Source organism: Balaenoptera borealis, assembly GCF_965194805.1.
Source record: "Balaenoptera borealis genome assembly, chromosome: 7".
Taxonomy (NCBI): Eukaryota; Metazoa; Chordata; class Mammalia; order Artiodactyla; family Balaenopteridae; genus Balaenoptera; species Balaenoptera borealis.
In genome coordinates, this window is record NC_138864.1 from 24,606,160 (window position 1) to 24,627,918 (window position 21,759).

The 21,759-nt window shown below is 37.7% G+C and overlaps 1 long non-coding RNA gene across 1 annotated transcript in view; it reads right to left on the reverse strand.

The window, feature by feature from the left end:
• The window catches only part of LOC309632175, a 66,566-nt gene that overhangs the window by 43,344 nt on the left and 1,463 nt on the right, over positions 1 to 21,759 (reverse strand). The window lies entirely within an intron of this gene.

A 21,759-nucleotide genomic window follows, 5' to 3' on the forward strand; every position in this document is an offset into this window, starting at 1 on the left:
TCCTGAAAGAGGATTATGTAACCCCACCCACAGATGTCAGGTTTAGCCAATGGAATGTGAGCAGATACGATACACGTAATCTCTGAGAAGAAGCTTTAAAAGACATGGTGAGTTTCCACCAGCCATCTTTATCTGACATGAAAAGGGAATGTCCCAGAAAGGCAATGCTCCTTCAGCCTAGGTCCTGAAATGAGGACACATATGACACCTACTTGAAGGCTGATAGAGCTGCAACTGACCCACATCTTACATGTAATATGAGCAAGCTACTGAGATCACAACCTTGGAGATGAATTCATCTTCACATAGCATTCAAACTCTGAATAAATGCCAGCTCACTTTTGTTCCACTCAATTCTAGTTTCTAAGGATTCACAGAGAAAATTAGCTGCTAAAGAGGAACGATGGAACAAAGTAGAAGAATCCCTGTCTTCTAAGAACTTATAATCATGTAATATTATAAAAACAGTGGCATTTGGAGACATTTGACTTTTGCCTTCAGAGAGCCTACCACATGTCAGTTCTTCTGGTACCATCAGAGACACAAAGATCCTGCTTAGAGACACAAAAAGCTAACAGACATTGGGATAAGGACAGTGCTACAGAAACTAAGAGAAAAATCCTCACATTTGTCAGAAAGTGAATTTTTCTGAAGCCCTTGACTATGTCAAGTATTCTGGAGGGCTCCTAAATGGGCCAGGAGAGGTATCTCTAACAATTGTTGCCAGTGAGCAAGAACAGAAAAACAAATTTTCTTGAAATGTTGTTTAAAGCAAATTGGCTAATGATTTCATCTACCATCTATTTACTAATAACTCCCAGGTCTTTATTTTCCAGTTCAGACTTTTCACTTGTGTTCTGGACCTGCATTTGTAGCTTCCTATTAATTGATGCACCTCAAACTCAACATGTTCTAAATCTAATCATTAGCCTTCTCCATTTCATCTTCCCTGCTTCTCTCCCTCTATTTCCTATCTTAGTGAATAACACCATACTTCTAATCATAAAAACAAACAAACAAAAACAGGAGACATCTTAGGACAGAGGCTGCAACTTAGCTGCTTATTTTCTGAAGTTGTTTTTATTTGGTTCAGACAGAACTTTAAAAAACTTTGAGCCAACATTTAAGATTTGGGAGATGTCACAGAAAAATACAGATTTAGACTTCTCTTTAAAAATCAGAAAATGGGGACTCCTCTGGTGGTCCAGTGGTAAAGAATCCGCCTTCCAATGCAGGGGACGCGGGTTCGATCCCTGGTCGGGGAACTAAGATCCCAAATGCCATGGGGCAACTAAGCCCACGCGCCACAACTATTGAGCTCCTGCACCTCAACAAGAGAGCCCGTGTGTCGCAAACTACAGAGCCCACGCACCCTGGAGCCTGTGCACCACAACTAGAGAAGAGAAAACCCGCACGCCACAACTAGAGAGAAACTGCAGAACGTAAGGAAAGATCCTGCATGCCTCAACGAAGATCCCATGTGCCGCAACTAAGACCTGACACAGCCAAAAAAATAAGGAAAATAAATAATAAGACAAATAAAAACTTAAAAAAAAATCAGAAAATGAAGCAACATCAGGCCCTACCTACACGGAATAATGGGCTAAAGCTGAGTAGCAGATGTCCCATTTAGATAGCTCTTGCTTCATGTAGTATTCATAATGGCCATAATGATTGCTGAGGCTTCTTTCATTCATTTTTGTCAACTCTCTGGCTCTTGAGGCATCTGAGATTATGACTCTTATGCTAAATCCTTTCTCTCCCCATACCTCCACCACAACCATCAGCAAGTCCTATAGCCTCTAGCATTTCTCCAATCTGTCTCCCTCCTCTTCATCTCAATCGCTACATTCTTACTCTGGGATCTCAAGCAATGCTCATCTGGACTACTGTAACAGTTGAAATACCTCTAGTTCCACCTAATGGATTACTGACATACCAGTGAAGTAAACTGATGTAATTATCCTACCTGAAGGACTTCACTGGTTTTCCATGGCCCACAGGTGAAAGTTCAAATTCCTTTAGTCCACGGTACCAGGCCATTCATTCCCTGACCTCCGCCCACCACTCCAGCCTTAACTCATTTCGCTCCCACAGCAGTCTACACTCCAACCCTTTCAAACAGTTCTGCTAACCAGGTGGGTTATTTCCATCCTCTGGATCACGCAGCTCTTTATGCCTAGAATATCTTCATCTCATCATTCAACCCACACAACGACATTCTTAACTCCAGAAATTTGGTTCAAGTGTTACCTTCTTTTTGAAGACTTTTCTGTCTCATTCCCAATTCTGCAGGTAGATATGACCATTGCAGTTCCACATCTATCCCTTTTTGTCCCCTGTAAGATTGCTATATTGGTGACCATGACATTTTATTGTTCCTATTTGTTTATTTGCTTGTATTAGGCTGGGACTCTGCCTCATTTGCCCTTATATTTCCAGACCCATGCTTGGTGCATACAGCTGCTTAAAAAATATTGGCTTGAATGAATAAATGAATGATTATGTCAAATGATTACTTATAAGTAGGTGTTCTCTTAAATAGGATGATCATCCTCCTGTAATCCTCTTTACACAACTGATTTGCTTCTATTTGGAGATTATTCAAGGGTTAAAATTTTTAGCTCGGTTCAAGAAAATTAATTCAATTTCTGAACTAGCAGGAGCTCAAATCAATAAAGTATATTTGTATTAACAATGTTTCCCCAGTTTTATTCTTAAGGAAGATACCACATATTGCCTCTGACACATGGAGGCAAATGACTGATAAGTAATTTATGATTCAGGTTAATTATACTATATGTAGGACACATATCAGTGTGCCTTATGGGTATAGCTTATAAATAACACTAGGTTATAGCTATCAATCTTCTTAATGAGGAAAAGAATACAATAGGACCTTTAGAGAACTAATTATGAATCAACCAACCTTTACAACATACGAGAATGTAAATGGCACATCTCTAGGTAATATACTTTGTATTACTCTCTAGAAAGCCATATTAATATAAAACTAAAAATATTTACAGCTTCAAACTTTCAGATAAAATCACACAAAAAAACACATGGACATAATTGTAAAAATCAAATAGTATTTCATGGCTGATGAAGAAAGCTACCCCTGCCCTGCCCCCAGGCCTACTTTCACCTTTGTTGGCCATTTTCTTCTGCTTCTGTCTCATTTCTACACAATATGCAGATACTACAAATTAAAAAAAAAAAAAATCACACAAAAACACCTCTCTTGGAGTTCTAAAGACAGTCATTCATTCAATAAATATTTATTGAGTACCTACTGTGTGCTGGGCACTATTCTAAACTCTAGGGATGCTGCTGCCTTTATAAATACGGCTAAGGGCTGGGGAAGCCAGTACAATATACCAGGCTGGAAGATAAGAAGGGAGCCCAGGGCTGACTATGTAGCATATCAGAACAAATGCCAGTTTGCTGGGGAACTGGACGACTTTCTTTTCACCAGCACCAACGCACATTTTGCATCTGTCCTCATGAAATTTAGATGTTAGTGTGGTGCGGGGGAGAGGGCATAGGGCAGGTCAACAGATGACAAAAAGAATAAATAAGTAAGCCTGTCAAGAGACTAATAAGTTCTGTAAGAGAAATAAAGCAGGGAAGAGACATGAGGAGTACTGAGGGGTAGAGGTGCAATTTAAAACAGGGCGCCCAGGGAAAGCCTCACTGAGAAAGTGGCATTTAAGCAAAAAGCTGAAGAAAGCGAGGGAGTGGGCCATGTGGATATGTGGCAGAAGAGCATTCCAGCAGAGGAAACAAACAGCAAATGAGGACAGGGGTCCAGAGGTGCCTGCAACTTTCATGGAACAGCAGGGAAGCCAGTGGCCAGTGTAGCTAGAGCAAGGGAGCATGGAGGAGAATAGTAAATAGTAGATTCAATCAGAGCGGTAATCCAGGGGAGGAAAGAGACAGGATTGGAATATATAGGACAGTTCTTCTCCAATCTGACAGGCCCAACGATCTCTTTTATTTATTTATTTATTTATTTATTTATTTATTTATTTATTTATTTATTTATTTATTTTTGGCCGCATTGGGTCTTTGTTGCTGCGCACAGGCTTTCTCTAGTTGCGGTGAGCGGGGGCTACTCTTCGTTGTGGTGCGCGGGCTTCTCATTGCGGTGGCTTCTCTTGTTGCAGAGCACAGGCTCTAGGTGCGAAGGCTTCAGTAGTTGTGGCACGCGGCCCTCAGTGCTTGGTGGCTTACGGGCTCTAGAGCGCAGGCTCAGTAGTTGTGGCGCACGGGCTTAGTTGCTTCGCGGCACGTGGGATCGTCCCGGACCCGGGCTTGAACCCGTGTTCCCTGCACTGGCAGGCAGATTCTTAACGACTGCTCCAACAGGGAAGTCCCAACTCTCTCTTTTTATAACAAATATTTTATACTCCTCCCTTACTATTCTGAAATTAACCTCACAGATGATATAACTTATCTACACACCTAACTTCAAAAGAATCAATATAATACTGAACCTGTCATATAAATGAGAAATAAATGAAAGTAATCTATAACAAAATAAATCTATTTCAATATGTAAATGTTCAGACATGAACACTGTAAAAAACATAAAGAAACATGTCACCTTTATAATCACCATAAATGCGGCAGCTACAAATGCAGAATGATAAAGGACTGCTTTCTTGGAACCTCAAATGTCACAAATGGTGATACTGATGCAATCTCTGACATGACTTTCTAAATGACAAACCTCTGGTAAAATTCTGAACACTCCAGAGTGTCATCTTCCCTCAATTTCTATGATAGTTGCATTTCTGGAAGATCAAGTGTACATTAAAATCACACAAAAAATATTTTGTATTTATATATAAATGGAGTTAGGTTCTAGGCTCAGATCATCATAAACAGGTTTTTCACCTTCAAGAATGTCCAAAGGACATCCAAGAGTCATGTAGAAGACACACAATGGGACTTTTCCTGGTGATGGGAATGCTTTAATACTTTGATTGTTGTGGTGGTTCCACGGGTGTATACATTTGTCAAAACTGATCAAACTGCACACTTGAAATGGTCTATTTTATTTTATACAAATTATACCTCTAAAATTGATTTTTAAACATCATACAGGGTGAGAAGATGATTCTTTACGGTAAGGGAATCTGTAGGATGGATTAGCAGGCCCCAACATACTAAATGCCACTCAATCATGGTACACCCCAAAAGCCTTGCCTCAAATTTCCAAAACACACCCTAGTAAGTAATACCACATCCATTGAGAATATGGCACGCTGTCTCTTAGTGTGACAGGAAGTCACTAGGGGGTTTTGAGCTGAGGAGTGATGGGATCTGACATGTTTTAAAAAGGACTGTTCTGACCTTTGGAGCAGAGACAGGCAAGGGCTGATGCAGAAAGACCAATTAGAAGACTATCATGAAAGGTAGGCAAGAGATGATAGTAGCTTAGCAAAGTGGTAATCATAAAATGTATCAGAAAAGACCTTCACAAGTTTCCAACAGAGCCACCAAAGGTAATGTAGGAAATAGAAAGAACTCAAAAACTCAGATTTCTCAGATTAAAAGAAGAGTAGTAATTTTCAATATTCTTAACCATACTCCTATAACACTCCGTACTTCATTATGCAATGCAATTAAAAAACACTTTGTGGCCCTAGCTGTGTCATTTTATATCTAAATGTAGTGAAACATTTTTCTGGTAAAATGAGATTTAACAAAAATGTTTTTTTAAAAAAATGTTTACCATAAAAAAGTATATTTCTTGCCTAAGTGAAATACTTTACCTTGGCTGTTTCTGTGATAATTTAGATCTTGCAATACCTTTAAGCTCAGTGTAATGAATGTTAGCTTGTCATCTGAGAGTTTTTCTAAGTGTAGAAATTCAGACGATTATTCTGGATTTGCTGTAAGATTAGAACCTACTAAATCGAATTGTTTAAGCTTTGAGATCACAGATAATTTCTTATGATTTGTCTTGTTCTCTTAAAATTGGGGGACAGTTAACAGAGAGTTCTAGTTAGTTGATTCCATGTACACTAAAGTTTTATACTTAATGTTCAAATCTTTCCTTTAAAAATATCAGAAAAGGGACTTCCTGGTGACGCAGTGGTTAAGAATCGGCCTGCCAATGCAGGAGACACGTGTTCGAGCCCTGGTTCGGGAAGATCCCACATGCTGCAAAGCAACTAAGCCCCTGCGCCACAACTACCGAGCCTGCGTTCTAGAGCCCACGAGCCACAACTAGTGAGGCCCATGCACCTAGGGCCCGTGCTCCACAACAAGAGAAGCCACTGCAATGAGAAGGCCATGTGCCGCGAGGAAGAATAGCCCCCACTCGCTGCAACTAGAGAAAGCCCGCACGTAGCAACGAAGACCCAACGCAGCCAAAAATAAATAAATAAGTACTTTATAACAACAACAACAAAAAAAATCAGAAAAGCATTTTTGAATGAAATGATTTCTCAGGTTTGCTTCAAAATAATACAGTGGAGAGAGAGTGTGGAAGGGATTTAGATGAGACAACATTGGCCATATGATGATAATTGTCAAAGCTGACAGATGAGTAATGGTGATTCATTTCACTGTTCTCTTTATTTTTGTACAAATTTAGAAGTTTCCATAATGAAAAGTTAAAAAAAAAATTCAGGGTCTGATAATTCATTCAATATTTGTTGAATAACTGCTATGTGCCCAACTTTTACTGGGAGCTTGGGAGAGATTTATTAACTATGAGGATAAGATCCCTACATTAAAGAGCTCATATCCTAGCTCATATCACATAAATAATTATAAAGCAATGTAAGGACTATAATATTGTGTTAAATGTATACAGTGCTACAGGAGCAAAGAAGGAGTAATTGATTCTTCCTGGTGAAATCACAGAATCTTCCCAGGGGACTGATGTTAAAATTGCGCCCTGAAGGTTAAATAGGCTTTCTCTGGGACAAAAGAAAGGGGCAAGAAGCCTCTGCAGAGAAGGCAATATGACTCCAGAAAATGCTCACATTAAGGCATTAAAAGAAATATAGAAGACAGTGAAAAAAATAAAAAGGTGTCAGAGAGTAAACAATATTTGTATTTTTATTGCCACTACCTAAAACAGTGACTAACAATATACTGGGTGCTCAAAATTATCCTACTGAATAAATTTATTGCTTGAAAGAGAGCTAGGAGGAAAACAGCAGACAGCAGTGTTTTAAAACCCAAGGAAGAATATAACCTACGGGATGGGAAAAAAACATTTGCAACTCATATATCTGACAGGGGTCTAGTAACTAGAAGATATAAAAAACTCTTACAACGCAACAACAAAAAGACAAAGAACCCAACTAAAAAGTGGGCAAAAGACATGAATAGACATTTTTCCAAAGAAGACATATAAATAGCCAATAAGCATAAGGAAAGATGCTCAACAACATTCGTCTTCAGAAAATGCAAACTAAACCACAACAAGATACCACTTCACACCCACTACGATGGCTAAAAATTAGCAAAAGAAATATTTTTAAGGAAAATAACAAGTGTTGGCAAGGATATGGAGAAATTGGGACACTTGTACATTGCTGGTGAGAATATAAAATGGTGCAATCACTGTAGAAAATAGGTTGGTGCTTCCTCGGAAAGTTTAACACAGAAGTACTACATGATCTAGCGATACTGCTCCACATACATGTAAACACATGTTCATAGCAGCACCATTCACAACAGCCAAAATGTGGAAACAGCGCAATGTCCTTGGATGAATAAATAAAGAAAATGTGGTATATAAATACAAAGGAATATTATTCAGCCTTAAAAAGGAAGGAAAATCCTGTCACATACTATAACATGGATGAATATTAAGGATATTATGCTAAGAAGAATAAACCAGTCACAAAAAGACAAATACTGTATGATTTCACTTATATGAGGTATCTAACGTAATCAAAAGCATAGGAAAAAAAAATAAGCCAGATACAAGAGATCACATATTGTATGATTCCATTTATATAAAATATCCAGAATAGGTAAATCCAGAGACAGAACACAGATTCAGTGTTGCCAGGGGTTGAGAGGTTGGAGGAGTGGGCAGCAATTGCTTAACAGGTACAGAGTTTCATTTTGGGGTCATGAAAATGTTTTAGAACTAGACAGAGGTGGTGGTTGCACAGCACTGTGAATGTTCTCAGTGCCACTGAATTGTTCATTTTAAAATGGTTAATTTTATGCTGTGTCAATTTCACCTCAATTTAAAAACAAAACTAAGGAAATCGAGGGTTTCAGGAAGAAGGATATTTATTGAAAAGGGTCATATGCCAAGGAAAGATTGAGCTGGATGTAAACTAAGAGGTCATTGGTTTTAGCAAGTAGGAGGTCCTTTTAGGAGAAATGTGCCAGTAGTCAGAGCGTTGTGGTTTGCAATAAATGGGCCTGTGCACTAGCTTGTGGGAGTCTTGAGCATTTAGTAGGATAAGGGGAGTCAGTGGAGAGGGAAAGACTGACGACAGATAACGGAGAGGAAATATTTGTACAGCAAGACTAGGAAGAGATAAAAGAATAGAGAGGATCAACAGGGAGAGGAGTTAGCTTTGGAGAGAATTAAGAAACCTAATATTGGAGAGAAACAAATGAGAATGGGATATTGTGATTTCCAAATTTCACTTGGAAAGGGGTGAGTTGAAACTAGGTAACTTTTATTTTCTCTAGGAATGAGGAAGTAGGGTGTAGGGCTTCAGGAGCTGTGGGAGTTGACTGAGAATGAATAAAAGGGCCGCCTGGGCAGCTGTGAGTGCTTTAGTGGAAATCATAAATATCTCCCCACACACATACAGATACACAATTGAAAGTTTAGCTGTTAAAAGCATTGCATAATTAATATTATGCCTCACAAATTGCTCACGACATATTATGAGTATACTTAAAATAGTCTTTATGTAACATGCAACATAAAGATCAGTCAGGGAAAATTAGAGAAAGAGAGCAAAGTGGAATCTACTGAAGAAACATTAAATATCAAACATTCAACTAGGAAAAGGAAATGAAAGATCTCTAGGAGACAACTTAGTATTTAAAGAAAGGTATAAGCAAATATTTCACTTTAATTTTGAAATAATGGGACTACTGAAAAATGGATAAGGAGAGGGTAGATAATAATTGCTTTGATAAATTACATAGCTTATTTCTTTGAAAAAAGAAAGAAATACGTACCTCAAAGTTTAAAATAAATTATTTTGGGGACTTCCCCAGTGGCACAGTGGTTAAGCCTCTGTGCTCCCAATGCAGGGGGCCTAGGTTCAATCCCTGCTCAGGGAATTAGATCCCACATGCATGTCACAACTAAGAGTTCACATGCCACAACTAAGGAGACTGCCTGCCACAACTAAGACCCGGCACAACCAAATAAATAAATAAATATTAAAAAAAATAATAATAAAATAAATAATTTTTAAAGTTTACTTTTAAAAAGTAACTGTTAGAACATATTAAAGGGAAATTTTAAAATTATTTTAAAACCTGAATGTTTATTAGTTGAAAACAAAGGAAAAATGAGTAACTAGCTATTAACAGTAAATGCCTTTAAACAAATTTTCTACTACTGAATGAATTTGAATATAACTACAAAATGGGTATCCTGAAATGAGATAGTCACTGATGAGGTAAGGTAATCATCTAGTGATTTCACTGAATGGAACATAATATGCATGTAAGGTGCCTTGTGGAATTCTGTGGGCACTAAAAGATTTTTTGCATAACGTTATGATGAGTCTTGGAAATGAAATTTCCCTCTACAGATTTTAGTTGAGATTTGAACAGCTCCCTAACAATACAAATTATTTATGTTTAACTATAGCTGAGTAACTGAGAGGCTCAAAGAAATCTTAGCTTTAGAGTGGCCTATGCAGGAACGTGAAATGCAAAGTTTTTCACAGAATAATGAAAGTGATAAAAAGATAAAATCACACTGGTACTTTAAATAAAATTTATTACTATTTATCTTTTTTACTGTGGTAAAATATACCTAACATAAAATTTACCATTTTAACCATTTTGAAGTATGAAGTTTAGTGACATTGAGTCCATTCACACTGTTGTACAACCACCACCATTATTCATCTCCAATACTTTATCATCATCCCAAGAAATACAATTTATTTATTTATTTATATTGTGGCAAAAAACACATAATACAAAATTTACCTTCTTAGTCACTTAAAAAAAAACAATTTATTTAAATTTTAAAAAAGCAACAATAAAACAGGTCAACCATTTCTCCCACCCCTTCCCTCCACCTCTGACAAACCACCAGTCTGTTCTCTGTATCTATGAACTTTTTTTTTTCAGATATGAGAGACATCACACAGTATTGTATTCATCTTTCCCTGTCTGACTTGTTTCACTTCACATAATACCCTCAAGGTCCATCCGTGTTCTCCCAAACAGCAGATTTCATTCTTTTTAGGGCTGAATAATATTCCATTACATATATATCACAATTTCTTTATCCATTCATGTATCAATGGACACTTAGGTTGTTTCTATATTTTGGCTAAACAATGCTGCAATGAACATGAGGGTGCATATATCTTTTGAGTTACTGTTTTCATTTTCTTCAGATAAATACCCAGAAGTGGAAATGCTAGATCATACAGTAGTTTTATTTTTAGTTTTTTGAGGAAACTTCATAGTGTTTTTCTATAGCAGCTGCAACATTCCCACCTACAGTACAGAAGAGTTTCTCTTTCACCACATCCTCACCAACACTTGTTATTTCTAGTCTTTTTTTATAATAGCCATTCTAACGTCTGACGTGATATCTTATTATGGTTTTGATTTGCACTTCCCTGATGATTACTAATGTTGAACACCTTTTCATGTACCTGTTGGCCATCTGTATGTCTTCTTTGGAAAAATGTCTATTCAGATCTTCTGACCATTTTTAAAATCAGACTCTTTGTTTTTGCTATTGTATGAGATCTTTATATATTTTTGGATATTAGCCCTTTATCAGATCTATGATTTGAAAATATTTTCTCCCATTCAGTAGGTTGCTTTTTCATTTTGCTGATGGTTTATTTTGCTATGCAGAAGCTTTTTAGTTTGATGTAGTCCCACTTGTTTATTTTTGCTTTCGTTGCTTTTGCTTTTGGTGTCAGATTCAAAAAATCATCACTGGGGACTTCCCTGGTGGTGCAGTGGTTAAGACTCCATGCTCCCAATGCAAGGGGCCCAGGTTTGATCACTAGTCAGGGAACTAGATCCCACATGCATGCCACAAGTAAGGAGCCCGCGAGCTGCAATTAAGGGGCCTGCCTGCCACAACTAAGACCCACCACAGCCAAATAAATAATATTAAAAAAAAATCACCAACACCTATGTCAAGTAGCTTATTGCCTATGTTTTCTTCTAGCAGTTTTATGGTTTTAGGCCTTACATTCAAGCCTTTAATCCATTTTGAGTTAGTTTTTGTGGATGGTCTGTGACAGAGGTCCAGTTTCATTCTTTTGCATGTGACTGTTCAGTTTTACCAAAACCACTTACTGAAGAGACTGTCCTTTCCCCATTGTATATTCTTGATTCCTTTATTGTAAATTAATTGACCACTTATGCATGGGTTTATTTCTGGGCTCTCTATTATGTTCTACTGATCTAGGTGTCTTTTTATGTCAATATATTGTTTTAGTTACTATAGCTTTGGAGTAGTTTGAAATCAGAGAGTATGATGTCTCCAGCTCTGTTCTTTTTTTCAAGATTGTTTTGACTATTCACGGTTTTTTATGGCTACATACAAATTTTAGGGTTGTTTATTCTATTTCTGTGAAAAATGCCTTTGGAATTTTGATAGGGATTGCACTGAATCCATACATTGCTTTGGGGAGAATGGTCATTTTAACAATACTAATTCTTCCAACCCATGAGCATGGAATATGTTTTCAGTTATTTGTGTCTTTTTCAATTTCTTTCATTAATGTCTTGTAGTTTTCAATATACAGGTCTTTCATCTCCTTGGTTAAATTTATTCCTAGGTATTTTATCTTTTAGATGCACTTGTAAATGGGACTGTTTTCTTAATTTCTCTTTCTGATAGTTCATTATTTGTGTAGAGAAATGTGTATTGATTTTGTATCCTGCAAGTTTACTTAACTTGCTGATTAGTTCTAACAGTTTTTTGATGGAGTCTTTAGAGTTTTCTATGTATAATATCATGTCATCTGCAACCAGTGACAGTTTTACTTTTTTCTTTCCAACTTGGATGCCTTTTCTTTTTCTTGCCTAATTGCTCTGGCTAGAACTTCCAATACTATGTTGAATAAAGTGGTGAGAGTGAACATTCTTGTTCCACTTGAACAAGGAACATCACTTGTTCCTGATCTTAGAGGAAAAATTTTCAACTTTTCACGATTGAGTATGATGTTAGCTGTGGTCTTGTCACATAAGGGACTTCATTATGTTGATGTACATTCCTTCTACACTTGTTTTGTTGAGCATTTTTAAGAGCTTTTTAAAATCATAAATAAATGTTGAATTTTGGCAAATGCTTTTTCTGCATCTATTGAGATGATCATATGATTTTTATCCTTAATTTTGTTAATGTGGTGTGTCACATGGACTGATTTGTGGATGTTGAACCAGCTCCCCCACCCCGCATCCCTGGAATAAATCCCTCTTGACTGTGGTGTATGATTTCTTTTAATGTATTGTTGATTTTGGTTTTCTAATATTTTGTTGATGATTTTTACATCTATGTTCATCTGGAATATTGGTCTGTAATTTTCTTTTCCTGTGGTATCCCTGTCTGATTTTGGATCAGGGTAATGCTGGCCTTGTAAAATGAGTTTGGACGAGTTCCCTCTTCTTCTATTTTACGTAGGAGTTTGAGAAGGATTGGTATTAACTCTTCTTTGAATTTTTGGTATAATTCACCAGTGAAGTTGTCTGGCCCTGAACTTTTGTTTCTTGGGAGGTTTTTGATTACTAATTTAATCTCCTTATTGGTAATCAGTCTGTTCAGATTTTCTATTTCATAGTAATTCGGTCTTGGTTGCCTGCATGTTTCTAGGAATTTATCAATTTCCTCTAGGCTGTAAAATTTGTTGTCATATAATTGTTTATAGTAGTCTTTTATGAGCCTTTGTATTTCTCTGGTATTGGTTGTATTACCTCCTCTTTCTTTTCTGATTTTATTTATTTGAGTGCTCTCTCTTTTTTCTTGTTAAGTCTCACTAAGGATTTGTCAATTTTGTTTATCTTTTCAAAGAACCAGCTCTTCATTTCATTGACCTTTTCTACTGTCTGTTTAGTCTCATTTTAATTTACTCCTGCTCTAATCTTTACTTCCTTCCTTCTACTAACCTTGGGCTTTGTCTGTTCTTCTTTTTCTAGCTCCTTGAGGTGTAAAGCTCCTTGACAAATACCATATGATATCACTTATACCTGGAATCAAAATATGACACAAATGAACTTATTTATGAAACAGAAACAGCCTTGCAGACATAGAGAACAGACTTGTGGTTGCCAAGGGGGTGGGGGAGTGGAGCAGGGATGGACTGGGAGTTTGGAATTGGCATATTTAAACTATTATATATAGAATGGATAAACAACAAGGTGCTACTGTATAGTACAGGGAACTATGTTGAATATCCTGTAATAAACCATAATGGAAAAGAAAAAAAATAAAGTTAGGTTGTTTGAGACTTTTCTTATTTCTTGAGGAAGGCACTTATTGCTATGAACTTCCTTCTTAGAACTACTCTTGCTGCATCCTATAAATTTTGGCATGTTACATTTCTATTTTCATTTGTCTCAAGGTACTTATTTATTTCTCTTTTGATTTCTTCTTTGACCCATTGGTTGTTCAGTAGCATGTTGTTTAACCTCCACATATTTGCACATCTTCCAGTTTTCTTCATGTTATTAATCCTAGTTTCATACCATTGTGGTTGGAAAAGATGTTTGATATGATTTCAATCCTCTTAAATTTATCAAGACATGTTTTGTGTCCTAACATATGATCTATATTGGAAAATATTCCATGTGCACTTGAGAAGAATGTGTATTCTGTTGCTTTTGGATGGGCTGTTCTGTGAACATCTGTTAAGTCTGTCAGGTCTAATGTGTTGCTCAAGGCCAATGTGTTTCCTTACTGATGCTCTCTCTGTATGATCTATCCATTGATGTTAGTGGGGTACTAAGGTGCCCTACTATTATTGTATTGCTATATATTTCTCCCTTTAAGTACGTTAACATTTGCTTTAGAAATTTAGGTGACCTATGTTGGGTGCATAAATATTTACAAAATGTTTTATCTCTTGTTGGATTGACCCCTTTATCATTATGTAATGCCCTTCTTTGTCTCTTATCACATTGTTTGTTTTAAAGTCTATTTTGTCTGATATAAGTATAGCTACTTCACCTTTCTTTTGGTTTCTATTTGCATGGAAAATATATTTTTTCATCCCTTTACTTTCAGTCTGTGTGAGTCCCTACCTCTAAAGTGAGTCTTTTGTAGGCAGTATATAGATGGATCTTTTTAAAAAAAATCCATTAACCATTCTATGTCTTTTGATTGGAGCATTTGGTCCATTTACAGTTAAAGTAATTATTGAAACGTATGTGCTTAGTGCCATTTTGTTAATTGTTCTCTGGCTGTTTTTGTAGTTCCTTTCTGTGCCTTTATTCTTCTCTTGCTCTCTTTGGTTGTTGTTTGATTACTTTCTTTAGTGGCATGCTTATATTCCTTTCTGTTTCTCTTTTGTGTATTTACTATAGATTTTTGCTTTGTGGTTACCATGAGGCTTACATATAACAACTTGTATCTATAACATTCTATTTTAAGTTGAAAACAACTTAAGTTTGATCCAATTGTAAAGCTCATTGTTATTACTCCCCCTGCCACATCTTAATTTTTTGATGTTGCATCTTTTTATATTGTGTATCCCTTATAACTATTGTAACCATAGTTATTTTTACTACTTTTGTCTTTAACCTTCATACTAGCTTTATAAGTAATTAATTCACTATCTTTACTATGTATTTGCCTTTCCAGTGAGATTTATTCTTTCATATGTGTTCTTGTTATTAATTAGCACCCTTTCTTTTCAGCTCCAAGAAGTCCCACTGACATTTCTTGTAAAGCCAGTTTAATGGTGATGAACTCCCTTAGCTTTTGCACATCTGGAAAACACCTTATCCCTCCTTCACTTCTGAGTGAGCTTTGCTGCCAGGTATAGTATTCTTGGTTGGAAGTGTTTTTCTTTCAGCACTTTGAATATATTGTGCTACTCCCTTTTAGCCTGCAAAGTTTCTGTTGAAAATTCTGGTAATAGTCTTATGGGGGTTTTCTTGTATGTAGCAAGTTGTTTTTCTCTTACTACTTTTAAGATTCTCTTCTTATCTTTAATTTTTGACATTTAAAGTGTAATGTGTCTTGGTATGTGGGTCTCTTACTTGATTCCTCTTATTTGGAACTCTTGAGTCCTGTATCTGGATGTCTGTATCCTTCCTCAGGTCAGAGAAGTATTTAGCCATTATTTCTTCAAATAAGATGTCTGCTCCTTTCTCTCTTCTCCTTCTGGGAGCTCCATGAGACGAATATTAGTCTGTTTGATGTTGTACCATTAGTCCCTTAAGCTATCTTCACTGTGCTCCTCTGACTGGGTGAGTTCCACTGCTCTATCTTCGAGTTGACTGATCCTTTTCTCTGCTTCATCTAGTCTGCTCTTAAACCCAGTTAGTGTATTTTTCAGCTCAGTTATTGTATTCTCTGCTCTATGACTTCTATTCGGTACTTTCCTATATTTTCCATCTCTTTGTTGACGTCTTCACTGTGTTCACCCATTCTTCCCCCCAGTTCAGTGAGCATCTTTATGACCATTACTTTAAAGTCTTTATCACAAAAACTATTTATCTCCATTTCATTAAGGTTTTTTTTCCTGAGGGTTTATCTTGTTCTTTAATTTGGAACATATTTCTCTATTTCTTCATTTTGCGTGACTCTGTGTGTTGGTTTCTAACAGTAGGTGAAACCACCTCTCCCAGTCTTGAAGGTGTGGCCTCATGTAGGAGACAAAATTTGTTGTTTCATTTCCTCTGCTTGTTTCTCAAATCTTTGTGCTTGACCAAGCAGACTATTATATTTCTAACAGCTCCTAGTTGTTGAGGTTGTGCCAAGATCTGTCAGTGTCCCAAAGTGGAAGATCTCAGCACCTAGATTCAGGCTGATTAGAAGCCAGACCCTCAAGCATCAGTTTTTAAATGTATGCAAATATGTACACTCCTGTAGGACCACAAGTGTAAGGCCCACTGACCACCAGAGCCATATGATCTGGAGGTGTCCCTGGGTGGCATTAGCAAAACTCAGGGCTCCAGACAAGTGTATAAGGTCTTTCCTGGGTGATATTGATGAACTGGAGCAAGGCAGAGGGAGACAGCCCAGATGGCATGGCAAGGCCTATGTTCCTTAAAAGCAGCTCTGTATGCCACAAAATGTGGTCAAACCTGAAGCTTGCCCCTCAGGCTGAAGCTCCAGGACAAGCAAAGAGGCCTCCTTCACAGAAAGGCTGGGGGGGTGTGCCTCAGTCCACTATCTGTACAGTGCCTTGGGGATGTAACTTGCCAAAGCCCATTTCTCCAATTGCCACAGCGCCATGGGACCCAGAAATGCAAGCCTCATGGCTACCAGAGCCAGGCGAATCAAGAGGCATTCGCCAGGCAGCAGCCCCCCAAACTGGGGCAACAGACATAAAAACCAGGGTACCAACCGTATATAAAGCTTCCCTCCAGGCAACACTTAAACACTTTTAAGTGTACAGTTCAGTGGTGTTGGGTATATTCACATTGTTGTGAAGCAGATCTCCAGAACTTTTCCATCTTGCAAATCAAAACTCTATACCCATTAAACAGCTGCCCTTTCCCCTCACCCCCAGACCCTGGTAACCACCATTCTACTTTATGTTTCTATGAATTTGACAACTTTAGATACCTCATATAAGTGGAATCACAATTTATGTTTTCTAGTTTTATTGAGAAATAATTGACATGAATCACTGTGTAAGTTTAAAGTGTACAGCATGATGGTTTGATTCACATATATTGTGAAATGATTACCACAATAGGTTTAGCTAACATCCATCATCTCATATAAATACAATAAAAAGAAAGAAGAAAAAAGAAAATAACTTTTCTCCTTGTGATGAGAACTCTTAGGATTTACTCTCTTTCTACAATTTTCCTACATATCATATAAGTGTTAACTATAGTCATCATATTGTACATCATATCCCTAGTACTTATTTACGTTATAACTGGAAGTTTGTACCTTTTGACCACCTTCCTCTGATTCCCCCTCCCCACACCCTCTGACTCTGGTAACCACAAGTCTGATCTCTTTTTTCTATGAGTTTGTTTTAGAGCCCACATATAACTGAGATCATACAGTATTTCTCTTTCTCTGTCCACAATTTTATTTATTTATTTATTTAATTTTTGGCTGCGTTGGGTCTTCGTTGCCGTGCGCGGGCTTTCTCTAGTTGCGGTGCATGGGCTTCTCGTTGCGGTGGCTTCTCTTGTTGCGGAGCAGGGCTCTAGGCACGCGGGCTTCAGTAGTTGTGGCACACGGGCTCAGTAGTTGTGGCGTGCAGGCTCAGTAGTTGTGGCGCACGGGCTTAGTTACTCCGCGGCATGAGGGATCTTCCCGGACCAGGGCTCGAACCTGTGTCCTCTGCATTGGCAGGTGGATTCTTAACCACTGTACCACCAGGGAAGCCCCCACAATTTATTTTTAATTTAAAATAATAGCAGTCACTGAATGAAAGGGATTTTTTGCTTGTTTTGTGGCTTTTTGCTGATAGTTGGACCTGAGACCAACGAATATACTGGATGGATTTTATATATGGTGCAATCATATGTCACAGCCCTTGTTAATCATCCATTCCTGAATATAGAAACTAAATGTCATTAGGTTGAAGGATCACTAATTAGATGCTCAGGTAGTACTTGACTTTGAAGTTATTTATAAAATTTTAATTTTTCTTAGAATGCTAAATGAAACAGCATGAGAAATATGAGACAGAAAATTTAGAGAAGAGAGTGGATTGAAGTACAGCATTCTCCTGCAGTTAGTATTTATTATTACACTATTTAGCCTTTGCTGTGTAACACTCTGAGTGGAGAACCACCTGGGTTTTGGTTTCAGTTCTGCCATCTATATGACCTTGGGCAAATCATTTAATTTCTCTAAGCTTAGGCATTACTATCCCTACTAGTATTCTAATGCATAAATAAAGATGGAGATGATACTACCTAGCCTGCTTACTTTAGGGTAGAGTTATAAGAATAAACAGGGAGTACTGTGTGAAACGAACTCTGACATATTAAGTTTAGAAATATATATTATTTAAAAAATTTCATCTTTTCCAAATTTCTCTCCATTTTTAAATGCTTTTCTTCTAAAACTCTCATACTACACTAGACTAAAAAGATATGCTCCTTTCCCCCCCACCCAGTTCCCTATAAAATGGATTTCATATTTCAACAATAAACTCACATATTAAAAAAATGGTGAACAGCTTTGTTGCTGTAACTAGGTCTAGGAATGAGGGAGTAAAGAATACCAGGAATGAAGTAGAGAAGAATTCCCCTCCCTCCTTTCTTATCCACGCTCCCATAACTTCTCAGCTATGAGTCCTTAAGTTTGAGAGTATGGAGAAGACTGAGGAATGTAGCGTGAAATGACAGGTTAATATTAGAAGTGCTACTTTGGGAGAATCTTAGGTATGGTTTGACTCTTCACCTGTAGTCTCACAGGTATAAAAGTATTGTGACTCAGTGGTTTATGCAACAAGCTGGAAACTCAGGACCTGTGGCTTCTGGCCATGCATGACATTTGTTTTTTACATAAGCTAGTCATGTTCACTCCCATGTTTTATTTAGTTTTTCATCTATTAATGAGGACAAAGATGCCAAATTACTTCCCAGGGTTGTAAAGAAAAACAGAGCTCACAAAAAGCTATAATGCCATGAAAGCCATAACAAAGGTAGTTTTTATGAGAGAACAGGTGTAACAATACTCCAGAAGTTAAAATTTCTATATAGATATAAAGCATTACTTCTACCTGAGCTGGGAGGGGAAGGGATACTGTGAATATGAAGTAGGTATATAATTCTGAACCCTCTTTTGGATTATTAGTTTTAAACTCCCACTCAAACCTTCACAAAAGTATTGCAATACTAAGAATAAGGGAGATTTCTGAAAACAGTCTTTGGCTTTCCTCTCATCCCTCATGTATTTACCCAGAGAAAAGGTGGCCAGTGAGCAGAAAAAAAGCCAAAAGAAGAGACGTAGGGTAAAAAGGTAAAAGGTCTGGAAATCATTAATTCTTTGTTTAACCAGTTCTTGTGTTTTCTATAAGCAAGTGTAAGGTGTAGTACACTAATTCTGAAACACACCTCTTTAAGACAGCACCAGGCAGCTTTCCTAGAAGATGAAACTGAGGATTAGAGAGGTTAAGTGATTTGCCCTGAGTAAGAAATGGAGTGGGTTTTTGAATCTTCATCTCTCTCATTTCAGAGCCCACGCTCTTTATTACTGCCCTATTCTGTTTCAGGAAAAGCAGAATTGACTTCTGGAATAAATGTCAGTGGAACTTGTCCTAAACAGTTAGGAAGAAGTTAAGTTGCTCCAGAGATTCTCCCCATCTCTCCCATGGCCACATGGGTATAAGGTGACATATCTACTTATCTCTGCATGCATGCTTCATGCTCCTTTCTTGACCAACTAGATTCTCCATACTTTCTACTCTTCTCACAAGGCTTTGGCTTGTCAGATCCCTAATTCTACCCCATGGCATTCAGCTTCTGCCCTTGAGGCTTAATGACTTACTCCCTCCAGGTTTCTAAGTTCCGATTCTTCACAGTGAGGACCGATACTCCCAGATCATGTTCCTACACCAGGCCATAGGCTGCTGGCCAGTCCACATGGGTTGGTTAACTTGGGTCAAGTGCCCAAACCCTCAGCTGTGGCTGTGAATGGGCAGGGCAGTTGTGTTCCTTGAGAAATGTGGTGTAAGTAGGTGGACATTCTGAAACAGCTGTGCCATTTTAAAACATCACCCAGACAAGATCTGCTTCATTTTTTATTTATTTGTGTGTTTCTGTTAAAGATATCACCATTCTTTCTATTGCTCGGATTGAAAGTCTAAAAAAATTTTCAATCAAATAGATTTAACTTTGCTGGAAAAGTAATGTAAACACATCATAAAATACTCAGAATATGACAGGGTATGCATATTGGAAGTTGTACCCTCTCCACCAAAGATTCTCAAGGCCCTCCTAGAGGCGATCACAGTTAACAGTTTTTGAAGTATCCTTCAGGAAAATCCGACGCGTGTTTAAGCATTTTATCCATGTTTTATCCACATTCCATTTTACATAAATGGAAGAGTACGATAAACGCAATGTGTGTTTAGCTTTTCTCATTTAATAAGCAGATCCTGAAACCTATTCCACATCAACACATACAGATTATTTTTTTCACTTTTTAATGGCTTCACAGGACTTAATTATATATATGTGATTCTGTTTTTTAACTTTTGATAGGCAGGTACATTTTTTCCACTCTTGCCCGTTACAAAAAAGCCTGCAATAAGCATATATGTTTGTACACAGCTATAAATATTACCTATAAAATTTTCAGTCAAAGCATGCATGACGTTTCCACTCTGATACATTTATGGCCAAATTGCCTCCAAAGATGATGTGTCAATTTCTCTCACCTTCTGTGCAAAAGTCCCCATCTGCTCATACCATGCATAGCCCTGTTTTCTGTCAAACTTTCTGACCTCGGGCTTCCCTGGTGGCGCAGTGGTTGAGAATCTGCCTGCTAAATGCAGGGGACACGGGTTCGAGCCTTGGTCTGGGAGGATCCCACATGCCGCGGAGCGGCTAAGCCCGTGAGCCACAACTACTGAGCTTGCGCGTCTGGAGCCTGTGCTCCGCAACAAGAGAGGCCACGATAGTGAGAGGCCCGCGCACCGCGATGAAGAGTGGCCCCCGCTTGCCACAACGAGAGAAAGCCCTAGCACAGAAACGAAGACCCAACATAGCAATCAATCAATAAATAAAATAAATAAATCTTTAAAAAAAAAAAAAAAAAACTTTCTGACCTCTTCCAATCTAATTTCAGTCATTTTAAAATTCCACCTTCTTTCTTGTCCACTAAGTCAGTCACCGAGTTCTATGAGTTCTTTCAGTCTTCTCACCTCCATCTGTGTCTTTGTAATTGCAGTGCTATGACCTTAGTTTCAGCTTTTGTCGTGTCATGTTTTGGCTCCCAATAGGGCTCATTCCATTCTCTTCCCTTATTACTTCATAACTTATCCATACACAGCCAGATTAATATTTTCCTAATTTCACTTTTATACTCAGAAACCTTTGTTGGCTCCCACTGATAACAGTATCAGGTCCAAATCCTCAGCCAGAGTCCAGTCCTAGTCTACTTTAGTGCCTTTACACATATACAGAAGTTCTGCTTCAAACTTCTGCTTTGCTATCTTCATGCTCTTTGTTTCGTCACTTCTCTTCCCTGTGAGTTCTTCTTCCCATTCAAACCTAATTTAACTTATCTTTCAAGGTCCTCTGTGACCACTTCATGCTGACAACCCAGTTCATAATTCTCTCTTCTGAGAATTGCTAAACTACTCATTGTCTGTATCACTCATTTGGCATTTATTAACTTACAGCAACCAAGATTTTAGTGTTTTTTCCTGTCTCCTGAAACAGCTGTAA